Source organism: Camelus bactrianus, chromosome 22 (genome assembly GCF_048773025.1).
Source record: "Camelus bactrianus isolate YW-2024 breed Bactrian camel chromosome 22, ASM4877302v1, whole genome shotgun sequence".
NCBI lineage: Eukaryota > Metazoa > Chordata > Mammalia > Artiodactyla > Camelidae > Camelus > Camelus bactrianus.
Window position 1 is genome coordinate 9428933 of NC_133560.1, and position 25201 is coordinate 9454133.

The window sequence follows — 25201 nt, forward strand, 5'->3', positions numbered from 1 at the left end:
AAAGATTAAAACTTTATGCAATTGGTATAAAGATAATTCAGGCTCGATGATGTTCATTTTTTGCTTCTTGTTTTAAAATAAATTGAAATGTTTTTGTGGACCCTTAAGACTACTTACTCCCCATCTCCCCACACTGCATGTCATCTCCCACCCCGACCCCCACCTGCACAGGGTCCTGGGCTCTGATGTCAGCCCAGGGGATGAGGTTTCAGCCACTCCAACTGTGCCCAGTGTGTGAGTCAGCCTGTTAACTCATTTGGTGTTTATGGAGCATCTACCATCGCTGGTAGCGATGGATTAGTTGGTGCTAACAATGTCTCTTGTGTTGTCATGGTACAGTGGGTTCCATGGTGTCCTCCAAAACCTGAGATCCTCTCAGAACCTCAGAATGTGGTCTTACTTGGAAATGGGGTCCTTGCAGATGTAATTAGCTAAAGACGTCAAGATGAAATCATCCAGGTTCAATTCAGGCTTAGTGATTAGTGTCCTTAGGAGAAGAGAAGCGGGCACAGAGAGACACAGAGAAGAAGGTGACTTGAGGATGGAGGTAGAAACTGGAATGATGCGTCTGTAAAGAATGCCGAGGATCGCCAGCTGCACCCACCCGGCAGCCACCAGGATCCAGGAGAGAGGCGTGGTTCCAGAAGGAGCCAACACCTGAAGAACATCTGGGCTCCTGATCTGGGCGAGAACAACATTTCTGTGGTGTGAAGCCACCCAGTTTGCAGGAATTTGTTCCGGCAGCCTTAGAGCAGGAACATCCTCTGTCCCGCCTCATGGCAGCCCCACCCAGGAGGGACGCGCTTGTCCTCCAGTTTAGACATGAGGACAGGGAGGCTGAGAAAGGTTACCCAGTCCCCCTGATTCTGGCCATAACGGGCCTGGCATGCAGGGACTTGGGGCGTGGCGGGGGTGCGGGGGATGGGGAGGAGGGCTGGAAGTTGAGCCAGGGCACTGCCAGCAAGGGGGAAGCTGCCTCCTGCTGGCGTTGACACTGCTGATTAGAAGCAGCATGGAGCCACCTGGGAAATGCTTCCACACAACCTCAGATGAAGGAACAATGTGGAAGCAAAACCGATTCTGCCCGAGCTGTGCAAAAACAGAGCTGCCTGTGGACAAAGCCGACACAATGTGCCAGGTTGCACCCTCCAGCTGCGAGATTGGTGGAGATTTTTTTTTTCCATCTGTTTTCCAAAATTTCCTTGACGTTCTGTTTGTTTTTCTGGTTTGGTTTTGTTTTGTTTGATGGGGAAAAGACGCAGAGAGACCCTCCCTCCCTGCTCCTAAAAGTCGCAAAGACTGGAAAGCCAGGAAACCCGAAGCCCCAGCACACAGCTCGCTCCACCCCTCCACCTGCGCTGTGGCTTCTGCTGCCCAGACCCCCTTCCCTTCCCGGAGTCCGCACTGCTGGAGCCGCAGCCCTGCTGGAGACACCTCCGGGGCCAGCAGAACCTGCTGGGGCTGGCTTGTCAGCCAAAGGACAAAAGGAAACATCTTTATCTTGTGTGCTGACGTCAGAGCCCCCCCACCCCCACCACCGCTGGAGCCCGGGACCCTGTTCAGGAGGGGTGGGGGCTGGAGACACACTGGCATGGGGACTGGGGACGGGATGGGTGACAGAGCAGAAGTCGCGCCGGGCTCCACCGTGGAGGTGCTGCATTTGCACAACAAGCTGTATTTTTCCAGAGTGCCTGTTGCTTATTAATTCGTTATTCCTTGGACTTGCCAGGTGAGCTCACCTGCAAGGCGCTGGAGCACGTGACAAGGGCTCTGAGCCATCGCATGGAGTGGGGAGCTGCTGACACCAAAGAGGATGGGGTCTTCAAAGCCATGCCGATTCCTTTCAGAGAGCATGAGGATACATCCATGGTTCCACTCCATCATCCATCTCTATATAGTGACAGCTATATGTGAAGCCCATCCCCCTCCAACCAATGCAGTTCTAGGCCCAGGCATCATATGGTGGACAAGATCTGTGAGACTTCTGCTCCCGAGGAGCTCACAGGCTGATGTGAGTGACAGTCATTATTAGCCCACAAAAAATATTTCATTACAAAGGTCAGGAAGTAGGAGACATGAGAAGAACCTCTGGGGCCCTGTAAGGCCAGCTTCAAAGGGGAGTTTGGACCAAGAGCTGAGAGATGAGAAGGCATTGGGTGAAGAGTGGAGGAAGGGCAGTGGCTATGGAGGAATACGAGCTGGGTAGCAAGAACGGCATGTGCAAAGGCCCTGAGGCAGGAACGAACATGGTGCATTCCAGAAGAGAAAAGCAATGTATCTGGAGCGGAGAAAGTGATAAAAGAGGGAGGTGGGAGATGGGGGTCCAGGGAAGATGGTCAGGGAGGAAGAATCAAGCCACACAGGGCCTGAGAGGATGGGCGATGATTTTGGTCTCTGGCCCTAAAACAACAGGAAACAATGAAGATGTTTAAACAGCTGAGTGACATGATCAGGTTTTAACCCAACTGGGTACATGCAATCCTGGCTGGAACCCCTAACACACCATGTGTCTGTGGTCAAGTCATTGCATTACGCCAATTCAATCTCCTCTGTAAAGTGGGAGTCAACAGGACATTAACCATTTAACTGGGTGACTACTTAATGTCATGTGGGTAAAATCCTCCTTACTATAGATGAGGAAACTAAAGCTCAGAGAGGTGAAGTGACTTGCCCAGGGACACACAGCAGGAATGTGGCAGAGGCTGGTATGAACCTGCATAGTTTGTCACCATCCAAAACTCTTCCATTCCGTGGCCCTGGACTGTGGCTGAGTTAAGATGCGGGATGGAAAGTGGGCAGATTGTGGCATCTGGACCAATTCTCTCTCCTTCACTGTCAGCCTTGTCAGATACACAGAGAAAAAGACCAGCGGAGCCTGTGTGTGTGTGTCTGTGTGCATGCGTGTGTGTATGTGTGTGTGTAGTTATTTTTGGCACCATGGAACTTAATTAAGAATTGAGTTCACAGCTTTCCCACTGAGAGTGAGCCGGGGGAGGGACACGACGGAGAAGGAAAGTTGAAGTCAGAGCAGCCTGCAGGCAGTGACACCAAAATATTGGAACTCAGCCTTGGAGCCTCCCAGTGGGGCAAGGGAGGGCGCGTGGGTGCTATTTTGGGCCCTGGCCATGCATCCCTAACCTGGTGGGCTCATGTTCTGCGTTCACAGGCAGAATTCTTTCTGGGCCTCAGGTACAGCGGAGTCTGGGAATCCGTTGCCCTTGGTGACGGCGGAGTTTGTGCCCTTGGACAGAGGCTGTTGAGACAGGGGCCATCCAGCAAAGAGCCTTGGACGTGCAGCCCTCCTCATTCCACAGAAACTCCGTTTCTCTCCGTCTGCCGCCTTCTCTCCTCCTCTGGGCCTTTCCCTGTGGCTTCTCGAGCTCTGGATGCTGTGGGTCTTTGCCCTCCATTTAGGAATCCAGAAAGTTTCCTAGAACATCTACCCAAGACAAGCAGCTGTACAATGAATTCAGTTTAGAGATGAGTTTTGTTTGGCTGCACTGCTTTCAAAAATTGTGAACCTATATGGTGAAAACACTGAAACTACAAGCTTTTGTGGAAAGAGACAGCATCATGCCAAGACCTGAGTTAAGTGCTGGGAGTACAGTGGGAAAAGGACAGAGGCCCAGGGAGATGGGTGGGGAACACATATGAAGTCCTGGCAACGACACTGGCTGGTGATCTGGGCCATGCAAGGGGTCGTTGAGACGAGGGAAGTGGCGACAGTACGTTGGGTGGTCAAGGAGGCTTCAAAGTGGAGGAGGAGGTAGCCAGGGGGGAGGAGAGGAAGACACGAGGCAGAAGGAGGGGCTGGTCCTAAGGGAACCCTCTGGCTGTAAGTGCGATGATGGCACTGCCTCTGATTTAGATGACTTCTCTCTCCTCAGGCCCTGTTTCCTTGGCCTCCCTTCTATTCAGTGCCAGCTGCCCTTCCCAGGGGATCCTCTCAGCAGAATGTAAAGCCACTCTTAGCTAGCCTTCTCTGCTCCTGGGGCCACATCTGGTCCAAGGAAGCACTCGTGTCTCCTTGGCTCACCTTGAGATAAGTCAGTTACATCATCATCATCATCACTATCACCATCATCATCATCATCACCATCATCAGATCATCACCATCACCATCATCACATCATCACCATCACCATCACCATCATCATTGCCATCATCATTATCAACACCACCACCATCATCATCATCACCACTATCACCATCATTGTCACCATCACCATCATCATTGCCATCATCATCATCATCATCATCATCATCATCATCATCATCGTCATCATCACCATCATCGTCATCATCACCATCACCATCATCATTGTCACCATCATCATCATCGCCATTGCCATCACCATTGCCATCACCATTGCCATCATCATCATTATCATCATCACCACCACCACCATCATATTCTAAAAGGACCAGATTGTAAATATCTTAGGACTGGTTTGCCATTTGGTCTCTATCTCAACTACTCAACTCTGTCGTTGAAGCCTTGCTTGGTATTCAGACGGTATGTAATGAATGAGTTGGCCGTGCTCCCATGAAATTTTATTTACAAAAATAGGCAGGCTGTAGATTGCTGACTCCTGATCTAAACAGACTTGAGAAATAATATTTCCCTGAGTGCATGAGAATCTGACAGCCAAGCTGTCCTCCATCACAGGACACAAATCCATCTGGTTAGAGAACTTCAATCCGTGAAAATGTTCCCACACTGGCAAAAGTAGACACATTTACAGTGATTTCCCATGTGCCCATCATCTGGTTCACCACCACTTTCCTGTCATTCTTAAGACCAACTTGTAAGAAAAAAATTGAGTGGCGGTGGAGGGGGACTAGGGAAACAGCCAACCAGGATTCAAGATTAACAAGAAAAAAGGAGCTTCTAAGAAACATCTTCTCTCTGCTGGAGAAGCTTGTAGCTGTCTCTTTAAGTCATTTCAGAGGCTCTGAAGGTTTGAGGTCAGAGAACTCCTGGATCTTCAAACCTCGAGGCAGAGATATTTTCTGACGCAGCTGCCCTGGCCTCGTCTCACTTCCTAGAATAGCTGAGAAGAGCTGCCAGCTTGAGTCTTCTTTCTAAGTTAAGTGACTCTGGTGATTCTTGCCGTCGGTGGGGCCATGGAAGGTCCAGGGGCAGCTGTGAGTCTGCACACCAGACCCACCATCTGCGTGTCCTGGGGCAGGCACTTCTCCCCTCAAGTCCATTTTCATATTGGCACAACAAGTCAACGATGCCTGCTCCCAGAGGGTGGTTGCAAGGATTACAGGAAATAAGGAATGCCCTGTGATGTTTTCTTGTATATTCCTAACTCAGTGCGGGTAGAAACAGGAAGCTGTAGCTTCTCTCCCATCCCTGCTTTCAGCTGTGCATCACTGAAACTTGCTTTTCCATCCTTTGTCAACAACTCGAGCAGGTGATGGATTCTTCTGTATTCCCTTTCCCTGGATCCAACCCAGCTCATTTTATTCTGACTTCTCTCCTTTGTAAAATCACCGAGTGCCCTCATTTATTCATTCAACAGGTGCACACTGGCATCTGTTTCATGCCATGTGGCATGGAAATGAAGTGGGCGAGTTCCCTGTCATCTCAGAGCTCAGGGTCCGGGAGGGTCACAAAAGGCCGATCTACCAGGGCCCTCAGATGACAAGGTTAGACTGCCCTTGAGGGATCATAATAAAGGAAGCCAGGGCACCGTAAAACCACCCCAAGCTTATCCCATGCCTCCAGGTCTGCATAAGCAGAAGATAAGAGGGCAAAGAAGAGGCGCTCTTTGGAATTCTGAGCCATCATCTGAATGCAGAGTGCAGGGGCTTCATCCCTCTCCTCCTCCAGGACCCAAATGCATGCCCATGTGAGCACCTTCCATGTTCCAGCACCTTCCACACAGAGGCCATCAAAGCCCCATCAATGTTGGCCAGAGAAGCAGTGACAATCAAAAGATCAAGGAGAACAAGAGAAGACAGTGCCTTGAGATATCTGTCCTCTTCTCTCTCTCTCTCCTTTTTCTTGTCCCCAGAAGAGGGAGCAGACAGGAAGTGTCTCAGAGACAGATGGCAAGAGCTCACTGTCCAACCAGATCAGGGCAGGGAGAAGGAATCAAAGAGCAGACTTACATCCTCTCCCCAATCCCAAGTCCCCCAGGCCTCCAGCCTGGCTGGTGACAAGGAAAGCAGAGGAGAGAGGAGAAAAGTGGTGTCGGCTCTGAACAGTATAAACGACTTCTAATGACCTACAGCCTCCAGAAAGCTCTGAGCATCAGCGGAGCACTTCACAGATGGTGTCTCATCCAAACCTCGCCACAGTCGTGGTGTGCGTCAGGACTAATTTGGTGGTGACTTAAGGAAAACTGACCCAAACTAGATTAAGCAGAAAAAGAATTTATTACAAACATAGTTGGAGAATAATAATGGGTTAGCTTTTGAAGGAGGGGGTACAGGAGCCAATGTCCTACCTCCAACTCTCCAGCTCTCTGTCTCTGTCTCTCTGTCTCTCTGTTTCTCTCTCTGCCTCTCTATCTTTCATCTCTCCTTCTGGTTCTCACTGCCTGATTACTTTCTATTATTTATGTATTTATCCACCAGCACGAGGCAGCCACTGAGATGTCTGTATCAGTTTCCAATTGATGCTGTAACAAATTGCCCCAAACTTGTTCACTGAAAACAATACAGATCTATTCTTACAGTCCTGGAGGCCAGAGGTCCAGAATGGGTCTTACTGGGCTACAGTCAAGATGTTGGCAGGGCTTCCTTCCTCTGGAGGCTCTAGAGGAGAATCCTTGTCCTTGCCTTTTCCAGCTTCTAGGAGCCTCCTGCTCTGTTTGGCTTGTGGTCCTTCCTCCATCATGAAAGCCAGCGATGGTCAGTTGAGTCTCACACGGCATCGCTCTGACACTGACTCTTCTTCCTCCTTCCACTTTTAAGGGTCCATGTGGTGACATAGGGCTCATCTGGATGAGCCAGGACTATCTCCTATTTTTAGGTCAGCTCAGCTGATTTGTCAACTTATTTCCAACTGCAGCCTTAATTCCACTTTGCCATGTAAGGTAACCTACTCACAGGTTCTGGAATTAGGTTGTGGACATCTTTAGGGGCCATTATTCTGCCTGCCACATTGTCTAACAGGCATCTCAAGCTTGACTAGTTCATATCTGAACTCCTTCTCTCCCCACCTACCCCCCTACAAATTGGCTCCATCTGCAACCACCCCCATCTGAGCTGGTGGCAAATCCATCCTTCAGTTGTGTGAGTCACAGGGACCTGGCTTCCCTCTTTCTCACCCTCCCCATCCCTAATCTATCAGCTCCTCCTGTCGGCTCTACTCTTAGCATCGACTCACAGTCTCCTCACGCCTCACCAGCCTGGACCAGCCACCATCCTCGCTCACCTGGATGATTGCAAAAGCCTCCCTCAGGCTTCCCTGACTCTGCCCTTGCCCCTGCACACTGTTCCCAACAGGGAAGATGAGGGGCCCTTTGAAAACCTAGGTCAGACTGTGTCACTCTTGGTAGGTAGCACCATCCACCTTCTGCACGTCACAGAAACGGGAATCAGAGACGTGGAGATCAAAGGGTTGCTTTATTACTGAAAAATCTCCACTGAGGGCATGGCTTAGGTGTAACAAAGGATCTGTTACAACACCCCTGAGTTGAATTTACTCACCCAAACTTCAGGCAGAGCTCTGCTAAGATGGCCAAGCAAGGAGACCAAAATAATCTCTTCCTGAAGGCAGATGTGAAGGAGAGAGAGGGGCTGGGTCTGAGCCAGCATCACCTCCCCAACCTCCCACCTGGAGGAGAGGGTAAAACTGGGGAGAAGGCCAAGGGTGCCCTGCTGATGTCTCTCCACAGGGAAGTGATACAGGTGGGGAATCAGTGTTCCTTTTTAATTCCTACTGACATTTCGGGATGGGGGGTTAGTTTTCACGGCCCAGAGAGGTTCATGTCTACATCCAGATCTGTCTGAGGAGGGGGATGGGTATGGACTATGGGACCATGGGTAGTAGAAGATGCTAGTAACATAAGCCTGGGTGTGGGAGGCATTTCTGGCACAGCCTCCATGATCTCCACTTCCTGGTGGTTACACCTTGGTGTAATCTCATCCCATCAAAAGTGATGGAATGTCACCTCTTAGGTAAGATTACACAAGACTGGGACTTTTCTCTCTCTCTTCTGCTAGCTCTTTTCTCATGCTTATCTTGATTATACAAGTGTTATGTGTCAAGGAACTAAGGGTGATCTCCAGTCAACAGCTAGTGAAGAACTGAGTTTCTCAGTCCAATAACTCATGAGGTCCTGAATCCTGTCAATAATACAGGAGTGATCTCAGAAGTAAAGCCTTCTCCAGTTGAGCCTGGCGATGTCTACAGCCCTGGGTGACACCTTGATCACCCAGGTGAGAGACCCTGATACAGAGACTAAGCTAAGCCATGACCAGATTCCTGAACACAAAAACTGACATAATAAATTGTGCTTGTTAACTCATTATGTTTTGAAATGACTTGTTATGCAGCAGTAGCTAACTAATACATAATTCCTTAGCACAGTGCTTGCACTAAATGCTTATAAAATGGACATTATTTTTTATTTGACTCCAAAACCACTTCTCCAGGTATCTCTCAAGAGCAACTGAGAGACACCTCTAAGATCGGAAGTGATTTCTAAATATCTTACTTCCTATAGCTCATTCCTGTCTCCAAATCTCAGAAAATTAAGGAAAAGAGGGTGGAGAAATGTTCTTCTTCTCTTTAGTTTGGGAGGCACTGAGAGACTGAAAATGAAGTGAACAGGGTTTTTTCTTCTACTGTGATTTTGCTGGTCCTGAATTTCCTCCTCATCCCATGAATTTAGTTGCCACCCAAATTCAACCCCAGCTGAATAGCTCTAACGTGGTTCCAGATTAAAAACAGCACAACCCACGTAGAAACAAGGCCCCCGTTCTCACAGTTGCCATAGAAATAAGGGAAAAGGTGACTAATAGAAAAGCTTTGCCTGGATCTCAGTAAACAGACCCAGCCATGGTGCCTGAGAGTTTGCTCACATATAAAACACTGTGGAGAGTTCTACAGATAAAGAGTTCCAAGAAAGCTGGCTCCACTGGCTTCCCAGCAATGTTATACATGAACTCATAAGACAAATCATGCTCCCAAGGTATCTAATGAGGTCTTCTTTTTTTTTTTTTTAAGGTCTAATGATAATTTTTCTTTGAGGACACCTAATTCCTCCCTAGGCTGTACCAGTGTTTGCCTCCAGATGGGCACCCAAGCCATCGAGTGATGTTTTGTCCTGGGATCCTACTGGACCTACTAGGAAAGAGAAAAAAAAAAGTAGTACTAATAGAATGTAAGTGTGAGATTGCTTAGGGCCACCATATCAAGATAGCCTCCCTAAAGGAAAGGGGTGGAGGGACACAGAGAGAAACAGACTAGAAAGAGAGAAAGGGAGAAGGAGAGGCAGGCAGAGTTCCCATAATACCACCCAAACATTCAGATGCATGCATTTCTGGCCAGATTTCAACCTTAGACTTGTTGGTCACTGAAGCCAACCAATTCCATTTTTACTGAGGTGGATCTGGGTCGGTTTCTGTTCTTTGCAAAGGAAAGAGACCTGCTAGATATTGAATTGTGCCCCCCACCCCCACCAAAGACATGTTGAAATCCTAACCCCTAGTATCTTAGACCATGATCTTATTTGGAAATGGGGTCATTGCTGAGACCATTGGTCAGGATGAAGTTGTAGTGGAGTAGGGTGGGCCCCTAATCCCAGACAGCTGGTGCCCTTCTGAGATGATGTTAAGATGCAGGAGAGGGCACAGAGATTCAAGTGATGCAGCTGGATGTCAAGGCATGCCGAAGATTGCCAGCCTCCATGGGAAGCCAGGAAGAGGCAAGGAAGGATTCCACCCAGAGTCTCACGTGGAACATGGCCCTGCTGACACCTTCATTTCAGACTTCCAGCTTTCGGAACTGAGAAAGAATGAATTCCTGTTATTTTAGGTCACCCCGTATGTGGCACTCTGTTAATACAGAAGCCCTGGAGAACAAATCCAACACCTGGCTGGTAGAAAGGTCGTGTAAGGAAGCCAGTATTGGGCACCCAAGACTGAAATGCCATTCCTCACCCTCGGTCCCTGTATCTCCGTGGCTCTGGGTCAGTTTCCTCACCTTGGTCACCTTGACTGTGAAGGAGGCGCACAGGGCTTCTGCAGTGCTGTGGGCATGTTTGAGAAGGGACCTGGCTGTGCCTACACCTCCACGACCATTAGGAGCTGGAAGAAAATGGTACCATGAGGCTACATCCCAGAGGCTCCCAGTCTTAACATGAAGACTCATTTTGGGCTGTTGTCTTTTTTTCTTATTATCTTGATACAAACTGAGGTTTCTTTAGACCTCTTCTTCTTGACTGCATTTCTGTTCCAGAGGGTCTCCTTGCTGGGACTTTGATATCATGTCCCTGTTTAGTGTCCCAGCAAAGGCGGCTTCCTTCATTCCCCTCTCCTCAGCCTTGTGCACGGCATGGATGACTGACGAGTGACAACAGCTGTCAGACGGACAGACTTCCCCGGAGGGGGTCCTCTTCCCAGCTGGAGGCCTCCGTTTATCCGGGAAGTTACTCATCAAGGGCACGGAAAGGAGGATGGGGCACAACTTTTGGCACTTCCTCCATCTGGGATTTTTTTTTCTTTTTCTTCTTTTTTATGTATATATATATATATATATAATTGAAGAATATAGTCAGTTTACAATGTTGTGTCAATTTCTGGTGTACAGCACAATGCTTCAGTCACACACGAACATACATATATTCATTTTCATATTCTTTTTCAGTTACTGCAAGATATTGCATATAGTCCCCTGTGCTCTACAAGATAATTGTGTTGTTTATCTATTTTATGTATATATTAGTGTCTACAAATCCTGTGCATTCCCATGACCGTCCCTCTGGTCCTCTTTCCTTCCAAGCCCCTCCTATTTGCTCTCCCATCACATTTCAAACCTGCTGTCAGTAATTCCACACTGACGGTGGGGGGGTCTCTCTCCTGGCTGAACCTTGTCAGTGTGATCTGGGTTCTGTCACTGCGAGGTCCCTTCTTCACACTCTGTCCTTCTACGCAGCCCCCGTGGTTCTCCCTGCATGGGTCTGGGTTTGGCTCCAGCTTTGACAAAGTAAAGTGTCTGTTTCTTGACTCACATGCAAGATGGAATGTGAGGTCTTCTTTCTAGCTGTCATTACAGACTGGGGTGTTTTGTTTTGGTCTGTAGCTTAGAAGATGTGGGGAGGTTAAAATCTAGGGCAGTTGTCATCATTCCCCAGGAACCCGGATATCCAAAAAGCTGAGAAATGTGATCAGTACCGATGCGTCCCACACTCTACCACCATCATGAACATTCCCGCCACCACTGCTACTGAGCTTTGGAAACCCAAGCTTCCTGCCTCCCAAGCCCACCCAGCAATTACTCTCAGGTGGGCAGGCTCAGGAAGAGCTATTTACCAGGCATCCTGTCCTTCCCAGAAACTGTGTTAAATACTTTCGCGCCTCCACGCCTTTGCTTATGCTGTTACTTCTGCCTCAAATACCCTTTGCCTAGTTCTCCATCTGGAAAAATTCTCTGCATCTTTCAAATTCAGCTCAAATGTCAGCCTTCTTTATGAAGCCCCATGCCCACCGATTTGTTCTGTTGTGATAATGCATCTGTCCTTCTGCTGTGTTGCAGCATCACTCGGCTGAATGCCCCCATATTGTAGTGATTATTCCATGGAACCCAACATACATTCTCACTCTTATTAGACCCCCCAGGTCTTCAAGGTCAGGGAATGTACCTGATTCCTCTTTGTGTCCCAAACACCCACCACTGTGCTTGGTACAGAGTAGCTGATCCCAAATCTTTGTAGAATGCATGAGTAAGTAACTAAAATAGCTGATGCCAGGCTCGCATCTAAGACAGCGTAGGGCGTACTGGCACAAGGCACTTGTCACCATTCACAAAGGCGCAGCTGACACTGCAGACCCGGGCCTCCAGTTAGGAAGCGCTGGGCTCTTTGAGTCGGCTTCATGATTATTTTTTAAAAAGAAAACAACCTGACTCTGCCTTAGTGCTTCCCAAAGCACCCCAATCAGCACACTAGTCACTCTGAAGTGTCCTCTGACTCTGCCAATTCCATCAATCTGCATATTTTCCAATCAGTTCCTCATCCCCCTCCCCCCTTTCATTCGCTATTCTTGGAAGAGCTGCACTCCTTCCATATTGCTCAAACCGGCTTGATTTTTATTTCACTTTGTAAAGACAGATTTGTGGGATGATGAATTAGTCATTGCCAATTTCATGCATTTACGCTCTGTGCGTTTCCACCTTATATTTATTCAGCCCCATTCTCCCCTTCTGGCTCCAGATGGCGTGGCAACACAGCCTCGGGTGTGGAAGGGAGAAAACGCACTCTCTTTCCCCTCCTCCTCCCATGGTTTCAGCTCCGGCTCAACCGTGCCAGGTTTGAATCGCGCAGTACCCTCTTGCAAACCTTCTGCAGATTTCACAGCCGCTTAGGAACCTGGAAAGGTGAGTGAGACAAGAGGAAACCATCAGATCCAGACTCTTTTTACTCCAGCCACTGTCCCTCAGATAAAACCCCAGTGGGGTGATATTTTGATAGATTTGCAGATACGTATTTTTCCAAAGATTTCCTCATTCAGGCTGTGGGCCCCTAGGGCCTCAAGAGAAGGCTGACACAATGGAACCATGAACAAAGGAGTCAAATCTTTAGATTTTTCTAAAGAAGTCCTGGTGATCGTTGAACACGTGCTCAGGCCAAACCAGGACTTCATGCCTTCTTCTGGAGTCCGAAATGGGATTCTCGATAAGAATGTGAAACAAGGACTAGGATGGGTAGAGGAAGGATCACAGACAAAAATGTGGGTGATGCTTGAGGAAGGCACCCAGCACCTGCCCTTCCCTCAAAGCTGAGCCCTGGGGGAGTGAACAGACCACAGGGTGTGGAAATCCCGGGTAAATTTGGGGGTGATCTGGGAGTGGACAGGATCTGTTTCTTGCTTTCTAGATGAGGACAAGGGAGGTGGCAAGCATGTTTAGCTTTTCGTCCCTCAGGCTCAGTGGAGTAAAAATGGTGACATGTCATATCTAGATAAAGAGATATGAAGGATGGAAACCGGCACTCAGCATCTCCTGTGGCCAGAACTGTCCCTATTCCCATGAGAGGGACAGAGGTAGACACTGGGACAGGACCTGGAGAGAGTGAAGAGTCAGGAGTGAGTGAGGACGCCAGACATGTGTGGGGAAGCACAACCTAGGATGGCATCGAGTGGTGGACGCTCAGATCACACCGGCTTGGACACAGGGCCACCCAGGAACAGAGGACCCATCCCCAGCATGCCATGGCCCTGCATAAGCCTCTGAGAATGTAGATACAGTAGGGGAGAAGGGGGAGTGAGGCAGCCCCTGACTTGGTTGAAGAGACCCTAAGTTGATCAAGATCACCTGGAATCAGCTGAGATCATCCAGAATGGACTGGAGAATGGAGGCTGGAAATAGGCATTAAGGTGAGTTTCAGGCCAAATAGAAGAGGTTTGCCTCTTACGCGTCTGTGTTGGGGCCTGGGATGTATGAACACTGAACGCTTACTGAGCAAAAGTACGTGAGGTGATGTCATGTTTCAGTGAATCCCAGGCTCCTGCAGGAAAATGTAAAGATCGTTCAGGGCAACCACATATTTTATGGATCTGATCATGTTATGCACTGACTTGGCCAGAGTCCCAGTGTCCCTCAGCAGAGCTGCATCTCTCAGGCCTGCAAGCTTCCCAACGTCTACAGAAGCTTCTGATCTTATCAGAAAAGCCAATCATATTTCTCGACACAGATGTTCACACAGATAAAAGAATGAATGGAAAAAGCTTTTGGGGCAGAGTGTCTTAAACCTGTCTAGATGGTGACGTCCCTGCAGGTCTCGGGCTCTTCACAGAACATGGTCGAGGAGGGACATCTGGACACGCAATGATATTATTGGCAGAAATATACCCGGTAACTTTATGTTGTGCATAAAGCTTAACTACAGTTAATTTGCAGGCTGTGCAAGATAATGAGCTATAAAAGGCAGGGTCAAAATTAGCCCAACTGGATTTTTTCAAAATTTTCTCATGCTCTGTTTTGCATCCCATATGTCACTTGTGCACAGTCTCGGGGAAAACTGGTAAGAGGGGTAAGAAGAAAATCTAAGACAGAAGTGTCAGCCTTTGTTTTCACTTGTTTGGCCAAACGGGGGTGGGGGTGAGGGGAAATGAGATTATTGGATTTTAGAAGCCATTTGATTGAATTTGGTAAATTAAGCCAAAGAAGCTAAGCCAAGATCTCCCTTTGGCACTGGAGGAATCGAGGTGATGAAGTGTGGTCTCCGTCCCAAGGGGCTCGGGCAGTAACCCGAGGCAGCAGAGCACCACTTCCCTCCATCTGACACAGCCCGGCCTGGCCGGGGACCTCTGAGACCGCTGTCAGGGGAAGATGACATTAGAGAAGGAGAGAGAGTGGTCGCCATGGGCAATGAGGCTGGAGTCAGTCACAGACACGCGCTGGACAGACGCAAGGACCACCCTCTACAGTGGGAGCTGTCCATCCCCAAGTCCTCGATGGGCAGGTCAAGTTGCCCTCCAATCCTGGCCCCCCAGAGCTCTCCAACTTGGGTCTGACACCTTTGGAGGCAGAAAACTCACAGATTTGCCTTTAAAAACAGGTCGATGACAGAGATCACACTAGATGTGAGGAGGATGCTGGAGTCATTGCCCTGGAGGAACTTACCGTTGACTGGATAGATAGAGACTTGAAGGGTGACAATAATAACACACGGTAGCCTTCCCTGTAGCAGAGATTTGGATTCGTTTTGTCAGATGGGAGATAAAGCTTCTGAAAGGAGGTCTGCCTAAGCTGAGGTCTGAAGAGAGACTAGGAGTTGGCCAAGCAAAGAAATGTGTAGGAAGGGTGATTCCAGCCAAAGGACTAGCATTTGTTGCAAAGGCTCAGAGTCTGAGGCAACAAGGCGATCTAAGCTGGCAGTGAGTGGGCAGGGAAGCATAGAGACCCCGTGTAACCCCCCACCTGGCCGACCCAGCCCCAGGCAAGATAAAGATTGGCTTAAAGGAAGGATGACCATTTCTAGAAATCTCCCAGAGCCAAAGAGAGCCTGGGTGACTCAGCCCTTCTGCAGCTGAGCTCTGGGCTTTAATTCAGCTAAATGCCCAGCAGTCCCTCGGCGTGCCTTCTGTGCCAGGTCCAAGCGGCACAGAGAACGCGCAGGGGACAAAGGTGCGGTCTTAGCCCTCGGGCTGCTCCCAGCCTACAAGGAAGGACAAAGAAATAAACGAGTCAGTGCCAGGTGGAGCAGGAGGTGCCGATCTGGGGCGGGAGTCAGGCATCAGTCAGCCTTAGGATTCTGGAGAGCCCCCAAGGAGCAGACACAACCCACGGCTGTATTTTATTTGGACCCTGTTTTCATGTTTAAAAAATGTCATATCGCCAATATTTTTTTTTTTAAAAAGTTGCTCTCGAAGAAAAATGCAGATTTCAGATCTCTTTCGAAAAATCAAAAAGTTCTAGCCACAGGGGCCCACATCCCAACATGGTCCACGCGTTGGCCCGGAGCTGCGCAGCGGGAGTCCCATTCGGATGGGGCGCATTCTCACCCGTTCACATCACCTGGCTGTCTTCATTCAATCCCGTTAGCAGGGTGGTCCCTGCAGTCACCTGCACGTGAGACCCCTGACTCATATGAGCACCAGCCCAGTGCTTGACACATCATAAGCCCTCCACCCACAAGGACTCAGGGTAACAATAACAACGGCCTTTATTATTATCCCCCAGTTTGCTTCTCTGATCTGGGTTAGACTTTCCTTAGGATGTGAATCCTTTCTTATGCTCCTGAGGACGTGATGATCTCTCGGGTTTTCATTCCAGCATCACGGACGCAGGTGAAACAGCCAAGAAGCCTCCTGCAGTGACAAGTGGCCACAAAGGGAGGGACTACGGCAATGACTTCACTGTGGGGCAGCCAGTGCTTGTCCCACCCAGACCCCCGGCCAGCGGGTCACAGCAGGGAGTCAACCACCGCAGACACAACAGGGTCGCAGCAAAGGCCACCCCTCATTTTGCAGCAGATGGGACACGGCTCCAGCCTGGCTGGCATCTAATTCGTAGACAGTGAGTCCATTTCTAGGAGAACCGAATATGGTTCCTTCCTTGGGTCCCATCTACCCAGACACCTGTTTTGCTCCATCATCTCCGGCTAATCAGTGCCCCTGGGGGGCAACTTGGAGTTAGGACTTTGCAACCACACCGGGGACTCTTCTGGCTCCTTACCCCGACCCTCTCCCTGCACCTGGGTTTACGTCTCTAGCCACCAAGCCCTTCCAACTGCTGTTTTGTGAATGTCAGCGTTGGGTAGTGCAGTGTTCCCCTTAGCATTCTGTTGACGACACGCAGGATTATTTTAGAGGGCGCCTGGTTGAACATTTTCAGACTCGAACTTATTTTAACGTGTGTTAAAGACTGAATTGTGCCTCCCACCTACCCACCGCCACCACCACAATTCATACGTCAAAGCCCCAACCTTCACGGCGACTGTATTTAGAGATGAAGCCTTTAAGGAAGTAATTAAGGTTAAATGAAGTCATAATTATGGGGTTCTCATCCGATAGGACTGGTGTCCTTGTAAGAAGAAGAGATACAGAGGTGCACGTGGCCAGAAGGGGGCTGTCTACAAGCCAGGAAAAGAGGTCTCACCAGAAACCAACCCTGGTGGCACCTTGATCTTGGACTTACTGCCTCCAGAACGCTGAGCAAATCAATCTCTGTTGTTTAAGCTCCCCCAGCCTGCGGTATTTTTCACAGCAGCCCTAGGAGAGCGCAGTGTGTACCAGGAGAAGCTGGGTAATTGGCACATCAACATGCAAGCTCATGGAGGCTGCTGCTCAGGGGGCGGCTTCAGGTTTTGAGCTGAAGAAAAATGTTAAACAAATAATAGAACGTGAAGGTATAAGAAACAGCAAAACGTCGGCAAGGTCCAACTAAATGAAGACTAGGTAACCCTGGCTGAGTTGAAAGGTGGCTTTGGGATAATGCAGCCCTGAGTATGAATTCCAGCTTTGCCCCTTCCTTGTGAGTCGGGGAAAGTCAACCTGAAGTCAGGTCCCCCTTGGTCAAAAACAGGCAACAGACCTTTGTGTTTTAATTTTCTCTTTTTTTTTACTTTTTATTTTTTTTTAAATGACGTATAATCAGTTACAATGTATCCATTTCTGGTGTACTGCATAATGTCCCAGTCATGCATATATACATATATATATATATATTCATTTTCATTAAAGGTTATTACAAGATATTGAATATAGTCCCCTGTGCTACAAAAGAAATTTGTTTTGTTATCTGTTTTTATGTATAGTGGTTAACATGCCCAAATCTCAAACTCTCAAATTTATCCCTTCCCACTCCCTTCCCCCAGTGATGATTGTTTACTATGTTCACGAGTCTGTTTCTGTTTTGTAGGTGAGTTTATTAGTGTTCTTTCTTTCTTTCTTTCTTTCTTTCTTTCTTTCTTTCTTTCTTTCTTTCTTTCTTTCTTTCTTTTTCTTTCTTCCTTTTTTTTCATTCTTTCTTTTTCTTTCTTTCTTTCTTTTTCGTTCTTTCGTTCTTTCGTTCTTTCTCTCTTTCTCTCTTTCTCTCTTTCTTTCTTTCATAGATTCCACATATGAGTGACACCATATGGTATTTTTCTTTCTCTTTCTGGCTTATTTCACTTAGAATGACAATATCCAGGTCTGTCCATGTTGCTGCAAATGGCATTATTTTGTTCTTTTTTATGGCTGAATAGTATTTCACTGTATAAATATACCACAGCTTCTTTATCCAGTTATCTGTCGATGAACATTTAGGTTGTTTTCATGTCTTGGCTACTGTATATATTGATGCTATTGTGTTTGCCAGCTCCCTGGGCTGTGAGCATCTCAAGAATTGTATTCTGGTTTGTGCCACACCCACGTCTCCCCAGGCACAGCCCAGGACCTGCCACTAACTGGATAGCAAGTGGGGAGAAGGGAGCTGGGCCCGGCCACTAACCAGCTGTGTGCCCTTGGGAAAATAACTCCATCTCTCTGAGACTCGGTTTCCTTATCTTTAAAATGCAGATGGTAACATCTACTTTAGGGTCTTGTTTTAAAAATTAAATGAAGCAGTCTGTGTAAAGTACTTAGCACACTGCTAAGAGCTAAACAAATATTTATCAGGGTTATTAATCTGAGTAAATGCTAGTTGAATAAAAGGGTGGATGAATGTTTAGTCAAGTGAATAGATGAGTAGCTGGTGAATGAGTAAGTGGGTGGATGGCGGGTGAATAGATGATTGGATGGATGAATGAATGAATTTTTCAATCAGTGAGTGCATTATACATTTATAGGTGAATAAAATGACTGATGGATGAGAGATGGATGGATACACTTTTTGAATGAGGGGTGATTAAGCAGGATGGGTGGGTGGGCAGATAGATGGATGGACTGTGGCTGATTTGTTTGAACCGTCATTTGCTTCTTTGCATAGTAGATGGCTCCAGCCTCCAAGGTAATGGCTACAGCATTAAGGCTACAAAAAGTGGCCTTGAGAATAAGAGTTTTGGGTAACTATTAAGTAGCAGTTTGTGACAGTTCTCCTTTTTCAGGGGGAAGTCAGAATATGGATTCATTGACAGCCTTCCTCTTAAAGATACAGTGGTGAGAAGGCTGTCTTGTGTCAGGGACTTTGACAGTTTCAGGTTTCCCGGCCATTTCAGTTCCCCCTCTCAGAAGCCCTTGTGCTTCTAATCTGATAAGCAAAACTTCCTAGAGCAGCCATCAGAGCCAGCCCCCAGGTCCAGCATTATCTGCAGACCAGCCGTGGACCATTCCGTCATACCTTCTTAACTACCGAGTGCCACCTTGACGATAATGAGCCTTTCTGTGGAGTCTGGGCAGGTTTCAAGTCCTACCGGCAAACAGCCAAGAGAGCCTTTGCCTCGGGAATTTTATCAGAGGCTCTGGTTTCTTTCAAATTATCTGGCGATTGTCTTGGCATCTCCAGAAGTTTCTCCAGCAGCCAGATGTTTGTTGGTTCATCCAAATAGTCTCACTGGAGTGTCAGAGCATCCAAGGGAGACACTGCTGCAGGTCCCCTCTTTCTCATGAGCCCAGAGAGTCAGAAAGAAATGTGGTCCACTGCACACACCTGTTCTCTCTGCCCTCGTCCTTTTGTTGTTTTGTTTTGTTTTCATTTTTCCCCCAGCGATCAAAAAGTTAATCAGTTGATCAAAGAAAGAAATGGAATATTTTATTCAAGCCAAATTGAGGATTATACCCTGGGAACAGCCCCTCGAATAGCTCTGAGAACTGTTCTGCCCATTAGAAGTCAAAGCACAGTCGTGGAAGTTTTTGAAACAAAGGACTGTACTTTAAATGATGAATTATGGACAGTTTATCCAATCCAGATGTACACATATGAGGCGAGCAATGGGTAATGAAGCATCCTGGCCCCTTACAAGACCAAGAAGAGGGGTTATCTCCTAAGGAGTTGTCTTACTGATGCTAGAAGATTGTTGCTCTTCAAGGTGAGGCAGATATTTCTGCCAATGGGGAGCTTTGGTCACTGTGTAATGTAGATCCACAAACCACAGCAGAGGGGAGAGAGGAGGCCAAAAGGCAGAGAAAAATGCTCATGTTTAAATTTCCCTCGACTTGCCTTAGAATCCCAATTTTTTTTTCATCACCTCCATTTCAGTGATTATTTGTGAATTTTGAGTAAATAACCAACAAGTGTCCATTACAATATGCAACAATTTTAGGCCACTTAAATAAAGTATGATGCATCCCCCAAATGGAATGTCTTGCAGTCACAGTAAATCATTGTTATCTAGATCTATTTCTGTGGGGGAAATGATCATTTTAAGTAAAAAATAAAAAGAGACACAATGGCTTACATAGAAGCAACTGGTTTTTTTTTATTTTTTCCTCAAAGGATGGATGGATAGATGGATGAATGGGTGGATGGATGGATGGATGGATGGATGGGAGGATGGATGGGTGGGTAGATGGATGGAGGGAGGGATGGATGGATGGATGGATGGATGGATGGATGGATGAATGGGTGGATGGATGGGTGGGTAGATGGATGGATGGAGGGATGGATGGATGGATGGGTGGATGGAGGGAGGGATGGATGGATAGCAAAAATACCTGGGAGGATTGTACCAAAATATTAACCACTGGTGTTTCTGAGTGGTAGGAATGCATATGTTTTAATTTTTTCATCTTTCTCCATTTTTAATTTATTTTTCCTTAATGAATATTTGTACCTGGATATGGATAATACTAAAAGAAAGAAAAAAACTTCCAAAGAAAAACATCCTCTTCCAGAGTTTGAGCCTGTGGTTTATTTTTCACTTTAACCAGAAGCCTCATTTTAACAAAGCAAATAATACCAAAATTCCCTTTCTCCCCCGAAAAGCAGAGACACACACTAAAGCAGCACTTCGCTAAGAGGAGACAGATGCAGGAATAATGTGAGGGTTTGAGCAGAATGAGGTCAGCCATCTCCCTTTCCGCAAAGTCATTTGTTTTAGACAAATGGAGATGAAATGGCTCAGGGGACTCTCTGATCAATGGAAGCACAAGGTCTCCGTAAACCAGTTCTTCTTGGAAGAGAAAAACAAGCAGGTTGGTCAGCAAGAAGCCCTCCCACTTGGAACTCATCTTGGAAGCAGGGACACTCTCCCTCATTGGTCATCAGACAAACCAATGTGTGCCACTGGCAAGAGCATCGATTCAGTCTTTCCACCCTGGATCCCAATTACAATGGTGACGTTAGTCGCAGGCAAGAATGAGCTCCTGATAAACTTCCCCCATGCTTTATTTCATTTAATATACCCAGCAACTTTGGAGGTACATTTTATTATTTCTCCTACTTGCCACCTAATAAAACTCAGGTCAGAAAGATGAAGTGATTTAACTAAGGTTCGTCAGGTGGAAGCAGAGTCCAGGTTTGCACTCAGCTGTCCGAGTTCAGCACTGCTTTTCCCACTCTGCCCCGCCACCTCCTCGATCCTTGAACTAAACAGTAAACCGAACGTGGAGCGCTTTCTCTTCGGGGATAATTTGGAATAGTCTGTATTTTTGATGAGAGGTTCAGGTCGAGGTTGATGGTAACTGACTGAATTATCCAGGGGTGCCCAGAGGGGTCCTGGACCACCTCTCCACCTCCCGCAGGGCTGCAGGTGTGGTTATCCCGTGAGAACCAGCGGAGAACCAAAGTTCCACTTCATCATGGCTTGCCCCCCTGGTAAAGCTGTCAGGGACTCATGGCTTCAGCCACAAGGCCTAATAAGGGACTTGTATTTCTCCCTAAGCCCTAAATAAATTTTACAATATTGTTGTTATCACGTGAATCACTTGGTACAAGACCGTGGCGATGGCCATCGTGCTCAGGTGTAGATATAGAGAGTGCGCGAGCGGGGTAACTGACCACGCGAAGTGGGGAAACAGCAAGAGGCTGGACCAGCAGAGCTGGGAAGCGTGAGTGAGGGAGAGTTTGCACGGCCTCTCCTGCCCTCCGGTTGGGGCACTCCAGCGCTGGGTAATCCCACTAGCTATCCTTCTTGGATGGGAGCAAAGAAGGAGGTGGGGAAAAGGATTGGGGCCTCCTACTTGTCCTGGAACATTTGCATTCAGCATCACACAGAGGGCATGAACTGTTGGGGAACAGCATGGCTATTTGGGCATCTCAGCATGTATTAAAGAATCATGCTTGGCTTCCGATCCATTTTTTAAAAGGCACTCTGAAGGGAAGCCGTTCCTAAGTGTAATCAGATGTGCTTTGTGAAAATTCTCTCCCTATCTTCCTCTAAGTGTGAGAGCAAACCGGGGAGGAGGAGGAGGGGTCAAGTGAACATGACCTCTGAGAGGTTCTGAAGCCAGGAATCAACAGGCGCCTGGAACATGCTGAACAGCGGTAAGAGATGAAAACATGAGCTCCATTTCCCTTGAAAGCATTTTGAATTAATTCTGAATTTCACTCTCAGCCTGGTCAATTATGAAGAGATACCGGCACCAGCCTGAGAGCTGGCGGGTGGCAAGCCCTGAAACAGACTTCAGAAGAGGTACGAACAGTTTCCCAGGCTCAGCCAGTGATGGGGCAGCCGGTTTGGGGAGAAATGTTTCAGCATCACTTTATATAAATGCCTCTGTTTACGTTGAAATCACCAGTGGAGGAGTTAGGTCATCTGCGAATGGCACTTCTAAAGTAAGACTGACCATCTGGTCTTCCCAATAGAGTGGGTTCCAGTTTATAACATGAAAAGGAAGTAAGTGGCTAAGGACGGCAACAAGAAAAATAGAATTATAGATCGTAATGCATTCTTACTATGCACTAAGCACTGTGACAACATGCACATAGAAATATATGCATTTCTTAATTGCAGTAAAATCCACATAACATAAAACTTACCCTCTTCCCATGTTTTGTGTGTGCAGCTCAGTAGGGTTAAATGCATTTGCATTCACATCGGTGTGCAACCAATCTCTAGAATTCTTTTCATCTTTCGAAACTGAAAAGTGAACCCATTAAGCAGCAACTCCCATTCTCCGTCCCCCAGCCCCTGGCAACTACCATTCTGTTTTCTGTCTCTAGGAATTTGACCACTCTAGGTACCTCATATAAGTGAAATCATAAATGCTTGTCTTCTTGAGACTGGCTTATTTCATTTAGCGTCATATTCCCAAGATTCCTCCGTGTTGTAGCGCGTGTCAGACTTTCTTTCCGCTTCAAGGCTGACGAATACTCCGCTGGATGTAAATACACATTTTTGTTTATCTATCATCTACCAGTGGATGCTCGGGTGGCTTCTGCCTATGGGTTATTGGGAGCAATGCTACTATGACCATGGGTGGATAAGCATCTCTTCCAGACTCTGCTTTCAATTTGGGGGGTGGTATATGCCCAGAAGTGGAAATGCTGGACCACATGGTAATTCTATGTTTAAGTTTTTGACAACCGCTATGCTGTATGACATGGGCATATTTTCTCATTTACTCTCATGACACTGTGAGACAGAGATAATGGTAAGGAAATAGACTCAGGGAGGTGAAGTGCCATTTTACAGATGAGGAAACTGAGGCTGAGAAAGGTAATCAACTTTAAGAATTACGGAGCAGTGCTTAATACTCTTACTATTATACCAATATAAGTTTCTCTGTTGTGCTATGTGCTGTCCAGTATTTAATAACATTTTTTTTTAGTTTTTGCAAATGTTTGGGTATTGAATGGTATCTCATTATGGTTTTATTTTGCATTTCACTGACTGCTTAAAGGATTATTCACCTTTTCACATGCTTTTCGACCATTTTTGTGTCTTTCTCATTTCTAAATTGCACTTTCAGATTTTTTTGTTTCTTGTTCTACTAAACTGCTTGCAGGCGGTGGTGGTGGTTTTTCTGCTTCGTGCCTACAAGTGCTTCATAAACGCTGCACACTAAATTGTTTTAGGCTTCAAATAAATTTGTCCTGTTTGTGATTTGTCTCCACTCATTATGGCTTCTTCATTTAATCAAGTTAAATTTATAGCATTCTGGCTTCCCCCCCACCCCGCCAAAAAAAAGAACAGTTTCCCTCCTCTTAGTTACAAATTTATTCTAGAAGTTTTACACTTTTCCTTTCATATTTAAATCTTTAATCCATCCCAAACTGATTTTTCCATGAGGAAGGTACCTGATTTTATTCTTCTTGTACAGATAACAAATTGTCCCATCGCTAGTTACTGAATTCTTCTCCGATGGTGTCTCTGTCAGGTGTCAGGTTGTCGTGTGTGTAGGTTGCCTGTGGGTATCCGGGTCCCTCTGTTCGTTTCCACTGGTCTATTTTCTATCCTTTCCTCACAGCAGACTGTCTTGCCATCTGATTGGCGGTCCCTCCATCTCGGTCTTCTCCTTCAGAAGTTATGTAGCTCATTGGGCCCTTTGCGGTTTCATTTTAGAACCATCCTGTCAACAACCACGAAAAATTATGTTGGCACTTTGGTTTTTTGTTTGTTTGTTTGTTTTGTTCTGTTTTGTTTTGTTTTCTAACAATTTTTATTGATTTATAATCATTTTACAATGTTGTGTCAAATTCCAGTGTAGAGCACAATTTTTCAATTATACATGAACGTATATATATATATATATTCATTGTCACATGTTGGCACTTTGATAGGTAAAGCATCTACATTTGGTTTAAGAATTTTGTAATTATATTCTTGAATAAGATTGGTCTGCATTTGCTTTTTAATACTGTCCTTGCCTGGTTAGATGCCAAGTTAGTAATGACTTCAGAAAGTGAATTGGGGTGTGTTTCCTCTTCTTTTCTCTGAATTTGTGCAAAGTATGAAATGATCTGTTTCTTCAGTATTAAGGAGAATTTTGTGTTTTATTTATGACAGAACATTTTAATTAATCGATTATTTTTTTTAAATTTAATTTTACCCTCAAAATAGATAATGGGACATTCAGATTTTCTAATTTCCTTGAGTCTTAATAATTTATATTTTTCTAGTATTTGTCCATTATGCCTGCTTTTAAATTTACTAAAATAAAATTATTCATAGAATCTCTTTTATTTTTAAAATCTCTACTGAATCTATGTCTATTTTCCTATTTAAAAAGATTTTTTTAAATGTGAGTCTTCTGTCTTATTTGAGACAAGTCAATATTGCTAGAAGTCTGTTAATTTTTTTAGAGCTTCAAAAAACCAGCTTTAGGTTTTATTATATCTATCTTTGTTTCCTCTCTTATTTTATCTTATTTTAGCTTTTATTTTTATATTCTATTTTTTTCTAATTGCTTTGCATTTATTTGGATGCTTAAATTGGATGCTTAGCTCATTTTTCCCCATCTCATTTTCCTTTCTTTTCTAATACAATCATTTAAGGCTATAAAATTCGTTCTGAAAAGCAATTTAATTGCATCCCACATCTTGTAACAGCATTTTTATTATCACTCGGTGCTAAGTATTTTAAAAATTTTCTTCATGAATTTGTCTTTTAAGTCATGAGTTATTAAGAAGTTTATTTTTCAGTTCTAAATGTTCATGGCTTTTATTTTGCAGACCAAGGACGTCAGAGTCCAGTACAGGCACCGTCAATTTCCCCAG

At 46.3% G+C, this 25201-nt stretch overlaps 1 long non-coding RNA gene across 1 annotated transcript in view; it reads right to left on the minus strand.

Annotated features, from left to right (window-relative positions):
- Window positions 1-12325: 12325 nt before the first annotated feature.
- Window positions 12326-25201, minus strand: part of LOC123614387 (uncharacterized) — a 30122-nt gene continuing 17246 nt past the window's right edge. The window contains exon 3 of the long non-coding RNA XR_006721743.2: window positions 12326-12551. This is a non-coding gene — a long non-coding RNA (uncharacterized LOC123614387). The remainder of the gene's footprint in view (window positions 12552-25201) is intronic.